The sequence below is a fragment of the Rhinichthys klamathensis genome, unplaced genomic scaffold (genome assembly GCF_029890125.1).
Source record: "Rhinichthys klamathensis goyatoka isolate OS25496 unplaced genomic scaffold, OSU_Roscu_1.1 h1tg000040l_1, whole genome shotgun sequence".
In the NCBI taxonomy this organism is placed as follows: domain Eukaryota; kingdom Metazoa; phylum Chordata; class Actinopteri; order Cypriniformes; family Leuciscidae; genus Rhinichthys; species Rhinichthys klamathensis.
Genome location: NW_026606587.1, coordinates 11,536,760 through 11,551,017, shown reverse-complemented (window position 1 = coordinate 11,551,017; position 14,258 = coordinate 11,536,760). Strand labels below are relative to the sequence as shown.

Genomic DNA, 14,258 nt, shown 5'->3' with positions numbered 1-14,258 from the left:
AGAGTCTATACTTTCTCGTAACAGTTTGGCAACAGCGCTTTCGGGGCAATTTAGGTCAACTGAGTATTTTCGTAGCTGAATAAAGTGGATCATGAGTGCAGCATCAAGGCAAATAGCGTAAAATTGAACAGTTATTTTGAATGTTTAGTTCGGTTTGCTGTTGGTATCAAATCACGGAACTGAAGCTAGAAAATGGCCCACTTGCAATAGGTTTCCTTTAGACCAGGCCAGGGTTAATATTGTAGCTTATATTATAGACAAAGACATCATTAACAAACTAAATTATTATAATTCCAGTGGTTGAAAAATAAACTGAAATAAAATAATCATTTGTTAACATGAATTAACTACAGCATATTAGTTCACATAAACTAATAATGAGAAAATACTTTTATAGCATTTATTAATCTTAGTTGATATTAATTTGATCATTTACTAATACACAGTTAAAAGTTGTATCTGTTAATATTATTTAATGGACCTGAGCTAATATGAACAAACAATAAACAAAGGTATGTGTATTAACTTAACTTAATAAATGTATTGGTTAGTGTTAATGTTAGTTAATTCATTAAATGTTAACTAATGGAAGGTTATTGTAAAAGTGTTGCCTGACTGAAGACGTCACTGTAGCTTTACCCATTAATATACACGATACTGCCTTCAATTCCAGCAGAGCGCTACAACAACCATAATGAAATGAGCCGTCACACACTGTAAAAAACAATTTGTTGAGTCAACTTAAAAAACTTTGTTACCCCGCTGCCTTAAATTTTTTTGTCAACTTGACAATATGGTGTATGTGCAATTGTATCAACATGCGTTTTCTAGTTGAAACAACAGTTATACTAGTTAATTCAACTTTTAGCTTAGTTGAGGACAATTAAACTTAAATGTTCTTGTTGTCTGGACAATTTCTACAAATTTAGTTGTGTCTACAAAAAAAAAAAAGTTGAAATGGCAATTATTTTTTACAGTGCAATAGATAATGCTTTACACTAAACTCTGTTAGAGAATTACATGTGAGAATGTACATGATAATACCTTACTCACCTGTGGAGTAAAAAAAAAAAAAATCTCTGTGTCGCTTTTACAACATTTCAAATCCCTCAGTTCTCGTCATCTCCGAAAAGCCAAGCTGATGTTGATTCTTGTTTTATTACGAGCTCTGTCTCGTTCTTTTTTCTCCAGAAGACTCTCCTCTGTTCAGCGTTTGTTTTAAACGGGTGATTCTCTGGGGGTTGAAAATGTAACTGCTCCATGTCAACCTTCAAAGCATTATTTATTCATAATGCATTGTGTGAGCTGTGACCACTATGACCGGATCATTGAGTCAATTAGTTGGATTAGGAACCACTGTCTGATTTGTGAACAAATCATTAAGGGCTGCATTTCCCGTACAAATGTAACTCGTTGCTAAACCACTGTAGAATGATTCATCATTGTAGAAACTATAGCTAATAACTGTTTCCCGAAACCGTAGTAACATGGTCACACCTCTGTTGTTTGAATCACGTCAGTTCAACAATACAGGACTGTCGTTAATGACGTCACGTGAAGATGGTGGAGTAATAATTTCTGCTTGGCTAATTAACTGATTGGAGGATGCAATTAATGTCATATTATTATAGTTCATTTACACAAACAACAGAAAGCCATTTAATTTTTTTATCACATTTACATAATTGGTGTACACTTCAGTTCATTCAGTCAGCAGCTTTCTCCACAATGTAATCTCTCCAAGATACTGCTGTTCTGAACATCTCCTAATTCACTATTTCTGTTCCCCATTATTTTGCTTTATTTGATGTTTTATACATTGCATGTTCCCTCTTACATCATACGTGTTTACGTATTTATACACATGCACCCCAGACAGCAACATAGTGTCGTTCCAGATCCGGGCCACGTCTGGTACATGTGGATAACACGCATACCAGATCTGGGCCGACACTATGTTGCTGTCTGGGACTGATTGTTGAGACCTAAGTAGAGGAATATTCAATTAAAGTTCCAAGAGGTCTGTTCTCTATATTTCCTTCCCAGCAGAGGTCCGGACAATGCTTGTCTGGAACAGTTATACATTTCCTATTGGGCATCTGTAGTACTTTGTAAAAGAAAAAATCTTAAACAATCAAAATAGCCATCAAATATGAGAATCTTGGGCCCCGGGAGCCAAAGCAGAGATAGACCAACGCTACTTTTGCGTCATCGAAGAGTAACGCCCCTTTTTGGGGGAAAACAAACGGATTCCCCTGAGAACAGAACTCTCTCTAGATCTGCTAAGTTTCTTGATAGCAAAAATGGAACAAACATACACACTCTCTTTGCCGGCCGAGGACCGTGAGCGGTATTTAAAGAAGCTACTGGATACGGGGTTACAGAGGTGTCCCTTGAAATGGTCGAAAACTGGATTAATGAGCCCACGCAGTGGCTAAAGCACTTATGCTAAAGCACTTTCTAGACACAAGCAGAAACCAGCCAAGTCCACTTTAGTCCTAGCCTGCCACTATTTCAACAGTAAAAAACAGCCAAGGTAGCGTGCCTAGTGAGAGCTAATCACGTAATGTTAGCTGCTAGCAGCTCCGTCTTTCTAACTAGTGTAGCTAGTCGACAACAAAACTATGTCAATAGCTTAAATCAAGTTAAATATGATCCAAGTGACATGGCCTCATCGTCTAGTTTGTCATACTGTGTGAGTGTGTTGATGACAAAAAAAAGGCTACTTACTTGGTGATTCCACGAGATAGTGGTAGATGTCTGAATAGTCCATATTTGGCCACTGCGCGGGGTCATTAATCCAGTTTTCGACCATTTCAAAGGGACACCTCTGTAACCCCGTACTGCAGTAGCTTCTTTAAGTTTGTGCCATTTTTGCTATCAAGAAACTTTGCAGATCTAGAGAGAGTTCTGTTCTCAGGGGAATCCGTTTGTTTTCCCCCGAAAGGGGGCATTACCCTTCGATGACGCAAAAGTAGCGTTGGTCTATGTCTAAGATTTGTTACCAATACCAAAAAAGTAATTATTTCTCCCAACTGGATATAAATATAAAAAGGTTAGATCAGATGTTTTATCAGGCTGTTTTAAAAGGTAATTGCGACTTTATCTCACAATTCTGGCTATTTTTCTCACAATTGCGAGGTTACATCTCATATAAAGTCGCAATTGCGAGTTATAAAGTCAGGACTGTGTGATATAAAGTCCCAATTCGCCTTTGGCTAAGCCCCGCCCCCCTAAGTTACTGTTGCTACGTCCGACAAACAAACTTCATCTGGGCTCTGGTATCAACATGGCTTATGCTGTGACAGCTCTTCCTGCTAAAATTTTATCAAACTTTTATAAAGCAGCAAATAAAGTGTCCGATAGAAGTAGGCAAAAGGGGCTGCAATATACGTTCGAAGGCTATATTCACGCTATATTCACGGCATACAGGTGAAACGCAAGGAACAACAAGGCATCCAAATAGAGGTCACAGTCAAAAAATGAACCACCGCATATCCTACTAACCGAGACGGAGGCTGGGACTAACAATATCAAGGAGCAACACTGTTCATGCAAAGCTGGGTAGGTCTCTATTCACTTCTATAATCGTTATTACAAAGCAAACGGACTACGCGAGTATAACGTTGTATTATTAGCAGCGTGTGCTAGCTAGACGACACTTGTCAGGATTTGACTTCGGTTTTGGGAAGGGGAAAAAACGGACACCCCCCTCCAACCTCTCTGGGAAACGCGTATCTGTGTTACAAATGCCCCAGGCACAACGTTTAACCATATTTTTGATAAAACTACGACGGTAATAGCCTGCCGAGAACAAAAATATGAGACGCCTGTGTTAAAGTCAATGGAGCGCTGTGAAAAAGCGTCGGACCTCTGTGGGAGCTCGTTCTTGGCTGCGCTGTGATTGGTCAATCTACATTCTAGGGTGTGGCTTAGCCAAAGGCGAATTACGTGTCAGAATTGTGAGATATAAACTTACAATTCTGAGGAAACTTATTTTTTTTCCCCTTAGAATTGGACTTTATAACTCACAATTGCGAGTTTATATCTCACAATTCTGAGAAAATATCTCAGAATTGCGAGATATAAAGTCAGAATTGTGAGAAAAAAGTTGCAAGTTTATTTCTAGCAATTGTGGGTTTATATCTCGCAATTCTGACTTTATGGGCCCTATTTTAACAATCTGAAACGCAAGTGTCAAAGCGCAAAGCGCAAGTAACTTTTTGGGCGGATCCCGGCGCTGTTGCTATTTTCCCGGCGGGATAAATGCCTCTTGCGCCTGGCGCAAATCTAAAAGGGGTTGGTCTGAAGTAGCTTCATTATTCATAGGTGTGGTTTGGGCGTAACGGGAAACAAACCAATAAGAGCGTCATATCACATTCCCTTTAAGAGCATGATGAACGAGGTGCGCTTGTTCCATGGCGCAAAACTATTATAACGGCGCATTTACCAGGCGCGCTTCAGAATCGGTTCACAGCCAAGGAGATCGATGTTCTCGTCAGGGCCGTAAAAGAAAGAGAAGTGACATTGGGGACGGGACAAACCCACCCAAATGAGCTTCGGTTAAACATGCATATAATAATCGGGGTAAATGTGTAAGCTTTATGCCTATTTTTCAAATTGTCATGGACACAACAATGATTTCCCTCGTGTTTTAATATTTTTCCTTATAATAATATATAATTTGCAAAAAGTAAAATGCATCTGTGTAGATGAGAGAATCATTTACAGTGTATGCGCGTTGTTCACACTCTGTATTATGGCCAAGCATGCGTGCTTAAAATAGCATCTGAATGTACGCGCAACGCGCCACTGACTTTAGACTAGTTTTTTTCTGGTCAGTGGCGCAATTGTTTTCTGGAACTGCAAAATAGCACCAGGGAATGTTTGCGCCGAAACACGCCTCCTTTTTGCGCTGAACCGCCCCGGGAGCGCAAGTTCATTCCCTAGTTTACCGACGTGTGTCTGTGGAGGGAAAAGCCCGCTTTGCGCGGGTGCAAAATAGGAATGATACATGCGTCAGTGTACAAAGTCATTTGCGCCGGGTGCAAGATAGGGCCCTATATCTCACAATTCGACTTTATATTCCGAATTGCAAGATGTAAACTCGCAATTGTGAGATAAAAAGTCGCAATTATCTGTTAAAATGTTTTATTCAGTGGCGGAAACAAGCTTTCATACTATGATTCTACCAGAAAGACTCAGATGGCAGGTGAAATTTTACATGGCATTTATTCCATGAAGGATTAACAGATGGTAGCGTGCTACAATGATTCATGTCTAGTTGTATAGAAAGGTTATTTGGCGTAGGCCCCGTCCTAGTCCCAATCCAGGGGAAGCAGATTCGGCTGATCCTGTCTGAAGATGAAGGCAACCAAGCTGGTGGTGGTGGGGAGGATGAAGGCAACCAAGCTGGTGGTGGTGGGGAGGATGAAGGCAACCAAGCTGGTGGTGGTGGGGAGGATGGAGGGGAACCTCAGCGTCAACTGCAAATGTAAAAGAGAAAGTTCAGTACTTGTATTATACTCCAAGTGTCAAGCAGTGATTGACCAGACCTAATAGTTATGAATAAATGACGTGGCATATGATTCTTCCAGGTAGAACCTATACGCTAAAGCTATCATTTCTAACCACAGGTGGAGAGCTGTAGTTCCAACCACACAAGTTTGCAAAGCTGTTTGTGAATGTTTATTGGAACTAAGAACCGCTAAACTATGATGATAACAAAGGAGCTTGTGCTTTTGGGAAATGCACTCCAGACTGGGATTATGATCTGGATTAACCAAAAATTCAACTTAAATTAACTTTGCTGAAAGTAAGATTAACTCAACTGAAATTTTAATTAAACTGGTCTTAAGATGCACATATAATTAAAACAGCATTCAAAGACAAATTTGGAAAAGCAAAACTATAAAAACCTTGCTTTAGACAGCCTTCTACATTGTCATTTCTCAAATTTTCTCTGTCTTTCATTTTCTCAAGTCAGGAGGGAGAGAGAAATAAACCAAACAGACATGAGCAGGTCTGGCCCATTTCTCAGCTGCTACTACAGTCCCAATGTCTTTCACGCATGGGGACCGGCAATGACAGCACAGCAACAGCAGAAGAAGCAACCATAATTAATGTGCTCGTGATATGCTATATCTGCCAGTGTTTCAATTCTCAGAGCATGCATGCTTACAGTAAATGGATGAAGTCTCAGGCGGCATTCAGTGGGAGATTATTAGGGACTGTTTTCCACCTGATTCAGGGAAGTAGAATCAAGCTATTAACCCTTTAACCAGACACACTTACAGCAGAACATAGCAAGGGAGTTTTAAAACCAACATGAAATCAAAATAGATTCATTAACTAGGGGTGTGCAAAGCCAATATTTGTATCTGTAGCAATGGCAAAAATGTTTCATATCCTGTTAACCAAATGTGGCCTATACCAGATTTTTTTTTGTAAGATTTATTTTTGGTGTTTTTTGTCTTTATTGTGATAGTACAGGAATGGGCAACATCGGACCTGAAGTGCCGCTATCCTGCAGGGTTTAGCTCCAACCCTAATCAAACACACATAAACAATGTAATCAGGATTACCAAGGATTACTTCAGGATAGCTAAGGCTGCAGGCAGGTGAGGTTTTTTTTATCAGGGTTGGAGGCACTCCGAAGTTGGATTGTAGAAATGAAAGATTTAGCATAAGTTTTGACTCAAAAGACTCAATTTTTACGTCACTTATTAACTTCTCATCAATCCAATCATGTCCTAATACTTGTGGTATAAAAGAGGTACTTACACATGTCTGAGATCGCAGATGCTGATGCTTCCATTCACCTCCATCCTCCCCAACACCACCATGATGGTTCTTCCCCTCCATCCTCCCCCACCACCACCACCATGATGGTTCTTCCCCTCCATCCTCCCCCACCACCACCACCATGATGGTTCTTCCCATCCATCCTCCCCAACACCACCATGATGGTTCTTCCCCTCCACCACCATGATGGTTCTTCCCCTCCATCCTCCCCCACCACCACCATGATGGTTCTTCCCCTCCATCCTCCCCCACCACCACCATGATGGTTCTTCCCCTCCATCCTCCCCACCACCACCATGATGGTTCTTCCCCTCCACCACCATGATGGTTCTTCCCCTCCATCCTCCCCACCACCACCATGATGGTTCTTCCCCTCCATCCTCCCCACCACCACCATGATGGTTCTTCCCCTCCATCTTTCCCCTCCACCACCACGATGGTTCTTCCCCTCCATCCTCCCCACCACCACCATGATGGTTCTTCCCCTCCATCCTCCTCACCACCACCACCATGATGGTTCTTCCCCTCCATCCTCCCCTCCACCACCATGATGGTTCTTTCCCCTCCACCACCATGATGGTTCTTCCCCTCCATCCTCCCCACCACCACCATGATGGTTCTTCCCCTCCACCCTCCCCACCACCACCATGATGGTTCTTCCCCTCCATCCTCCCCACCACCACCATGATGGTTCTTCCCCTCCATCCTCCCCACCACCACCATGATGGTTCTTCCCCTCCATCCTCCCCACCACCACCATGATGGTTCTTTCCCCTCCAACCTCCCCCACCACCACCAGGATGGTCCCTTCCCACACCTCTTTTGGGGGTCAGCTGCGCCCCTGCCTTCGTCTTCAGGCAGGAAATGCAGAGTCCGGACCCTCGGATTGGGAGCTACTGTATGGACAGGGCCTACGCCAAAGAACTTTATATCATAAAACTGCTTGCTGGGCTGTTAATAAATGGTTAATTGTTACAGTATTATTCTCCCCGAGTCTTTCTGGTAGAACTAACAGGAAGCAAAGTGGGAGAGAGAGGGGGACGGGATTGGAAAAGGTCACCAAGCCAGTACTTAAAGGGTTAGTTCACCCAAAAATTTTAATTCTGTCAGTAATTTCTCACCCTCATGTTGTTTCAACCACGTAAGACTTTCGTTCATCTTCGGAACACAAATTAAGATATTGTTGATTAAATCTGAGAGCTGTCTTACACCTCCATAGGCTTCTAAGGGATCGAAACTTGCCGGCCCAGAAAAGTTATTAAAGACATCGTTAAAATTGTCCACGTGACTACAGTGGCTCAATATTAAGTGTATCAAACGACGAGAATATTTTTGTGCGCAAAAACAAACAAAAATAACAACTTTATTCAGCTATTCCTTTCCTTCTCTGTGGCCCTCGAGTGAGTTCACGCAGTGTAACAGCGCAGCGCTTCTGTGTTGTACGTCACATGCATCACACCAGCGTCGGCCAATAGTGAACCTACGTGTGAATATCAATATGAAACTACAGATTGTAAGCTTTCAAATGATATATAATTTGTCAATATTAGTTTAGGTTTAGTAGGCCTATAGGATATTACTGTTTTAAATATGTAATATTTAAAACAGTAATATCTGTTTACTGATATTACTGTTTATAGTATAAACTGATATACTGATATAAACAGTATATCATTTTATATAAGTATATTTGATATAAACTATACTGATATAGTGTAGTTATAAAACGGTTACGGTAAATGGTTGCTCAAAGTTGTAGTGAATTGTGGAATGGAGGACAGAGAGTGGGTGGCTAGTCCACTTTTATGCTCTGTCCCGATACTCCTCATGAACTGTTTGGAAATGCATTAACATAGTCCCCCACTATGTCCACACTATCACCTCCAGGTGATAGACTGGAGAGGTGACAAATGAAGGAGTGAGACGCAAAACAGAATGGCCATTCTCCTTTCCACACATCGATGTAGGACCTCGACCACAGTGGGGGATATATCGCTTAAATGCCTCAAACTTAACCTTCGCCGCCCTAAACTTTTGGACCACCATCTCAACAGCTTTTTTTAAGCCACTGGTACATTTATAACTGACAAAAGTACCTATTCATTTCTTAAGGTGTAAAACGTTATTGAAATAGTGCATTTTTAAGGGATGGCAATAGAACTTGTTTGACCTCACTTGCTGTAATTGCTCTTATGTTATTGCACCATGCAGATTACTTTGAAAGATAAAAGCACTAATTATAACAAATTAGAACTGACATGTTGATATTTCAGAATATTTTATGCAGAATGAGTGTCTGCTCAGCATCGAAATAAATCCCAAGTGAAGCATCCTGGCTCTCAGCTGTCAAAATGGACATTAACCAGGATTGCGCAAAGCTGCCATGGTCAGCACCAGGGATGTGTATTGTGGTGTAAATGATAAATTGGTTGATTTGACACCGTAAGAGATATTACTCCCCTCTGATCTGGGGACAACTAATGTTTATTTAAGCGGTAAAGCAAATGTGCAAAGCATGCATAATGGTGCTGTGCTGTAAATAATGGGCCTCATTACCCAGGTGTCAGAATGCAACATCTTACATTGTCTCATAAGCTGTTTAGTATCATGGCTGATACAACAAATGGTTTGCAGGTCACATGGTACAACTGAATTAATCATGACTACTCGTTCTCTAGGATTTTCTCAACAACCTTAAGCTATACATCTCAGAAAGTGGTGCAACCACATTTTACACGGAAAGAAAGATTCACAAATCATTTTGTGACAGATCTGGAATAGGAAGTGGGATTTTCAAAGCAGGACAGGGTTTGTGGCACTTACATAAAGCTCTGAGATTTGCAGTTTTTGCAATTTTTGTGTTGCAAAGAGTCACAGTGCTCTGTATTGTATCAGCATGTAGTTTGACAATGTGAGAATAGGAACAGTGACCATCATTAGCTTGTGAGGAAGATTTTACTTTGTGAAACCACCTATACAGCCTATACTTATGTTGGAAAAAGCCTTGATATCATGTGGCCGTTTTTAATTGAGGAAAATAGCTACTAAACATATTTGCATATGTTCAGACAGCAGCAAAATAATACAATTGTCAGTCCAGTTTGTAGTGTTTTTTGTGCATACACATGGTTTGGTTATGAAAGAGATCAACAACTGCATAACTAAGTTAACTGACAAAACTGGCAAAACAGTCCTTATAAAGAGGGCCCCTGCAGACCGCCAAGGCAGGGTTAGTTGAGGTTGTAAAATGTGGTGCGACTTCCCAAAACCTAATGATATTTATGAAAGGCAAAATCCATGGCTAGCTGTGCATTAAACCATTTTATGCATGACTTGGAGGCAGAGGACGACCCAACGCAAAGCACAATATTTGACCGGAAGTGCTAAATAAATTGACGGTTATTTTTGTCAGTTACGGCGTGTTAGATTCAGCGTTCTGCCTGCTTTGAATCAGACACAGAGATACTTCAAAATAGCGATTACAGCACATTAGTATAGAACAGTGATTAAATTGAAAATCTGGCCTAGATTATTTACAGGAGCAATAGTGTAGTAATAGGGCGCAACAGTTTTGACGTAAATCGACCCAAGATTTTTGAATTTGCCTTTTGTCGAACCTAGCAGATCGGAAAGGCATTTATTTTCAATACAAATTAAGAAAATATTCGAAAAGTGGAAATAAAGTGTCTATCGTGTGTTTATCGGTTAGGGTATATTTTATAACTTTTTTTTTTAATAATGATGACATCTTCAAGGTTCATTGACTGTGAATGTAGCTTTAGATTCTCTGTATCTCTGCTCCTCCTATTTGTTATCTGTCTTTCTCTTTCTCTCTTTCCGAAAATGTATTCTCAGCCTAATGAATTTGTCCTCTGCTGAGGCAGATGTTGAGCTCTCAACCTACTGTGAGGACAGATGTTGGTTCCCAACCTCTTGAGATGCCACCAACCAAATATCCTGCTCAAAATAACCATCTTCTCCTGTGGAGAAGCACAAAATGCTGTCATGACTGAACTGAAAAACAAAAGACAAAAATCTATTTAAACTCATACATTAATTAATGTAAAAGCACAATTGCAATCATATCACTGATAAATATGTTTACCATGTCATCATAGTTATTGGATTTATTGTTTATTGAAGTTTTTTTGTCCATACATGGAAAATTGTGAGAATTTTGAATCAGCAGAAGATTATTTGCCGATTCAGAGATTCAGTGTGAATCACAGATGAATATTACATTTAGTTCAATATTTGAGGCATCATAGACCAAGGGAATGAGGTTCTTCTTTTTACAAAAATTCCTTTTACAGTACAGTACTTACGTGTACTTACAGTGTACTTACCTAGAAAGTACTGGCTAATATAAGGTAAGTACATGGGCTAGGGGTAGGTTCAGGGTTAGTACCTAGTTATTACCCAGTAATTATAATTAGTATAATAAGTACATAGTAAGTACATGGGTAACAGCACTGTAAAAGGAAGCGTTACCGGGAATGAAGGCCTTTCTTCAGTAACACTTTATTTCAGTGTCTTTGTTACACGTTACATGTAGTTACTGTAGTAATAACTATAAATTATGCATAATTACATGCAAGTAACCCTAAACCAAACCCCAATCCTCTATAGTAAGGACATGTAGTTAATTATTATTACACATTACTAAAATGCATAATTACACTGTAACATGGACAACTTAAAATAAAGTGTAGCCCTTTCTTTCAATCTCTTTGCATAATTTTAAACAGATTCCTTTGCCTGTTTTCTAGCACTGCCACCATCTACCAAGCATTAACAATACAAATAATAGATAAAAATTACTTTTTTTGATGCGTATAATATTGTGGAACAAAAACAAAAGTGAGTAGTAAATGACAGAATTTTCATGTTGGGGTGAACTAACTTTTTGTTAAAAATAAGCTGTACAAATCTTTTAAGATGACAAACGAATACTTCAAAATGAAGCACCCATCTCATAAGAGCCCATTGAGCTTACACTAGAGCGCACACCTGAGCCCAGCCTACGGTGTTTGTGCATTGAAAGGTGACTTTTAAATGTCTCCTATCTCAGAATGCTAATTACTACCTCAACAGCTTATCAGTTTTCCAGGAGGGTTTATTTAGCGCCTAAATCAAGCATCGATCCAACACAGACCATCTGATCCCAGGAGGAAAATCTTCAGATTCTCTGTGGGGCAGAGATATAGAGATGGAGCATCCGTACCTGTCGGCCTCCCCTCCTTTTTATCTCACTCTCTCTCTGCCCCTGGGCTCTACGCTGTGGTGAAAGTCAATGACTTCCTGGCCTTGCGCTTGCACACATGGCTCTGGGGGCAATCTGTGTTGAAAATGAAATGGTACAAGCTCAGTTTCACGCTGCCCCAGGCTGTATTGTACATTAGGCAGGACTTACATTGGACTCCTGTCTCTCTCCCTGTCAGTAATTAGGCAGGCTCAGACGAGTTGAATGATTTAATTTTCAGTGACGCTGCCAACTGTGTGTCAGTTGCTGATAGCATGTTATCTCTGGCTCTTTGTCCCTGTTGTCTCGCTCACTAGTTCACTCTGTCTTTTTTTTGTGTGTGTGTGTGTGTAAGGCAAAGTGGGATATCAGCATAAATTCTTATCATATCACAGTCTAAATTCAGTTTGTGTTGTCACTTACTGTACGATTCCTGTTCCATGTTCCTCTGTCTTGGCTTCTTATCTTATGTAGTTTTTTGTTCTCATGGTTCCTGTGTTTTACTTCCTGTGTTTATCCGTGTTTTCTTAGTTCCTGGTTTGTTTCCATAGTAATTCTCATTTATCTCCGTAGCTACTAATCACATTCACCTGTTTCTTGTTCCAGCCCTTGTTACCTTGTGTTTCCCATGTTCTTTGTCTGGTGTTGTCCTTTATGAATGCCATGTGTGCGTTTGTTTCAGTTCTGTTTCTGCCCATGTCTGTAATATTGCCTGGATTACTGTTGTTGTGTTTGCTTAAAGGGATAGTTCACTTTGAAATTAATTTTTGGTATGTTTTAGCTTACCTCAAGTGCATCAAAGATGTATGTGTCTTTGTTTCCGCAGTAGTTTCAATTTTGATATTTTTAGGGTCAAACCGTTCTTGTCTGTCAGTCATATAATGCAGGTCTATGGTCACCACCTCAAAGAGCATGCACAGAGAAGTCCAAATTAAACATGATTTAATGACTCGTAAATGTAAGTACACATTGATGGCCTAAGACACGAAACGAGCGGTTTGTGTGAGAAAACGAACAGTATTTATATCGTTTTTACCTCTTGTAAACACAGCCACGTCCAAGTGATCTGAGGGCGCCGGCGCTTCGGTCTTTTCCGGAAAGCGCTGGAAGTGATCTCTCGCGCGAGTACATCAATCATTGTTTACACAGAACAGAGATTGTAGGTAAGACGGCTAATTAAAATGGTACTAATTTGCGCTCATCCGGGATGTTTAAACCGTCGTAAAAAAAAAAAAAAAAAAAATTATGAGTGACATACACGCCCGAGATATCACTTCCGGCGCTTTCCAGAAAAGACCGAAGCGCCGGCGCCCTCAGATCACTTGGACGTGGCTGTGTTTACAAGAGGTAAAAACGATATAAATACTGTTCGTTTTCTCACACAAACCGCTCGTTTCGTGTCTTAGGCCATCAATGTGTACTTACATTTACGAGTCATTAAATCATGTTTAATTTGGACTTCTCTGTGCATGCTCTTTGAGGTGGTGACCATAGACCTGCATTATATGACTGACAGACAAGAACGGTTTGACCTAAAAATAAAAAAGGAGCGGATTCATTGAAGAACATACAGTTCTTGAAACTTTGTGGTTAATTAATTTTATATATCAATACTACAGTTTCAGTTAATACATTTTTTGAACAAGCTTTGTCATAATTACAGAAGAAATACCAAAAATATAATATAATATAATATGGTGGAGGAGGATTATTATCGAATTTACTGCAGTAGATAATACATTTCAGTAAGGCATCTGTACTTATATCTTTTCTCAAAACTAACTTCACTATTTGCAATAACTGTTTCAAGGTGATTCTTAGGAGATGAATTTCATATTTTTACAGGAATTCGTTTTTTTTCACAGTATAATGACAACTGAGGGAGGAAGGTTTAAATATGCGAATTGTGATGAAAATAAACTCACAATGTAAAACAACTTTGAAAGATTCATTCCTGCACATACACCCACAGAGATTTCAAGGCTAAGGCTCCCCTACTATGAAATCTCCTCACAATTCGATGAGAAGAATATATTATCGCACACACACACACATCTGAGTTCAGCATCAAATACCAGAGGCCAAACCATCTGCCAGCCTGATAGCTGGCCTGTGAGACTCGGTTCACTGTTTCCTCATTTCCTTTCACCACTCACTACCCAGAGGCCAAAACCTTCCACTGCTACACTTACAGAATGATAGATTTCACGGC

At 40.1% G+C, this 14,258-nt stretch overlaps 1 protein-coding gene across 1 annotated transcript in view; it reads left to right on the top strand.

The window, feature by feature from the left end:
* disp3 (dispatched RND transporter family member 3) overlaps positions 1 to 14,258 on the top strand; it is a 76,948-nt gene that overhangs the window by 13,694 nt on the left and 48,996 nt on the right. The gene's annotated exons all lie outside the window — the stretch shown is intronic.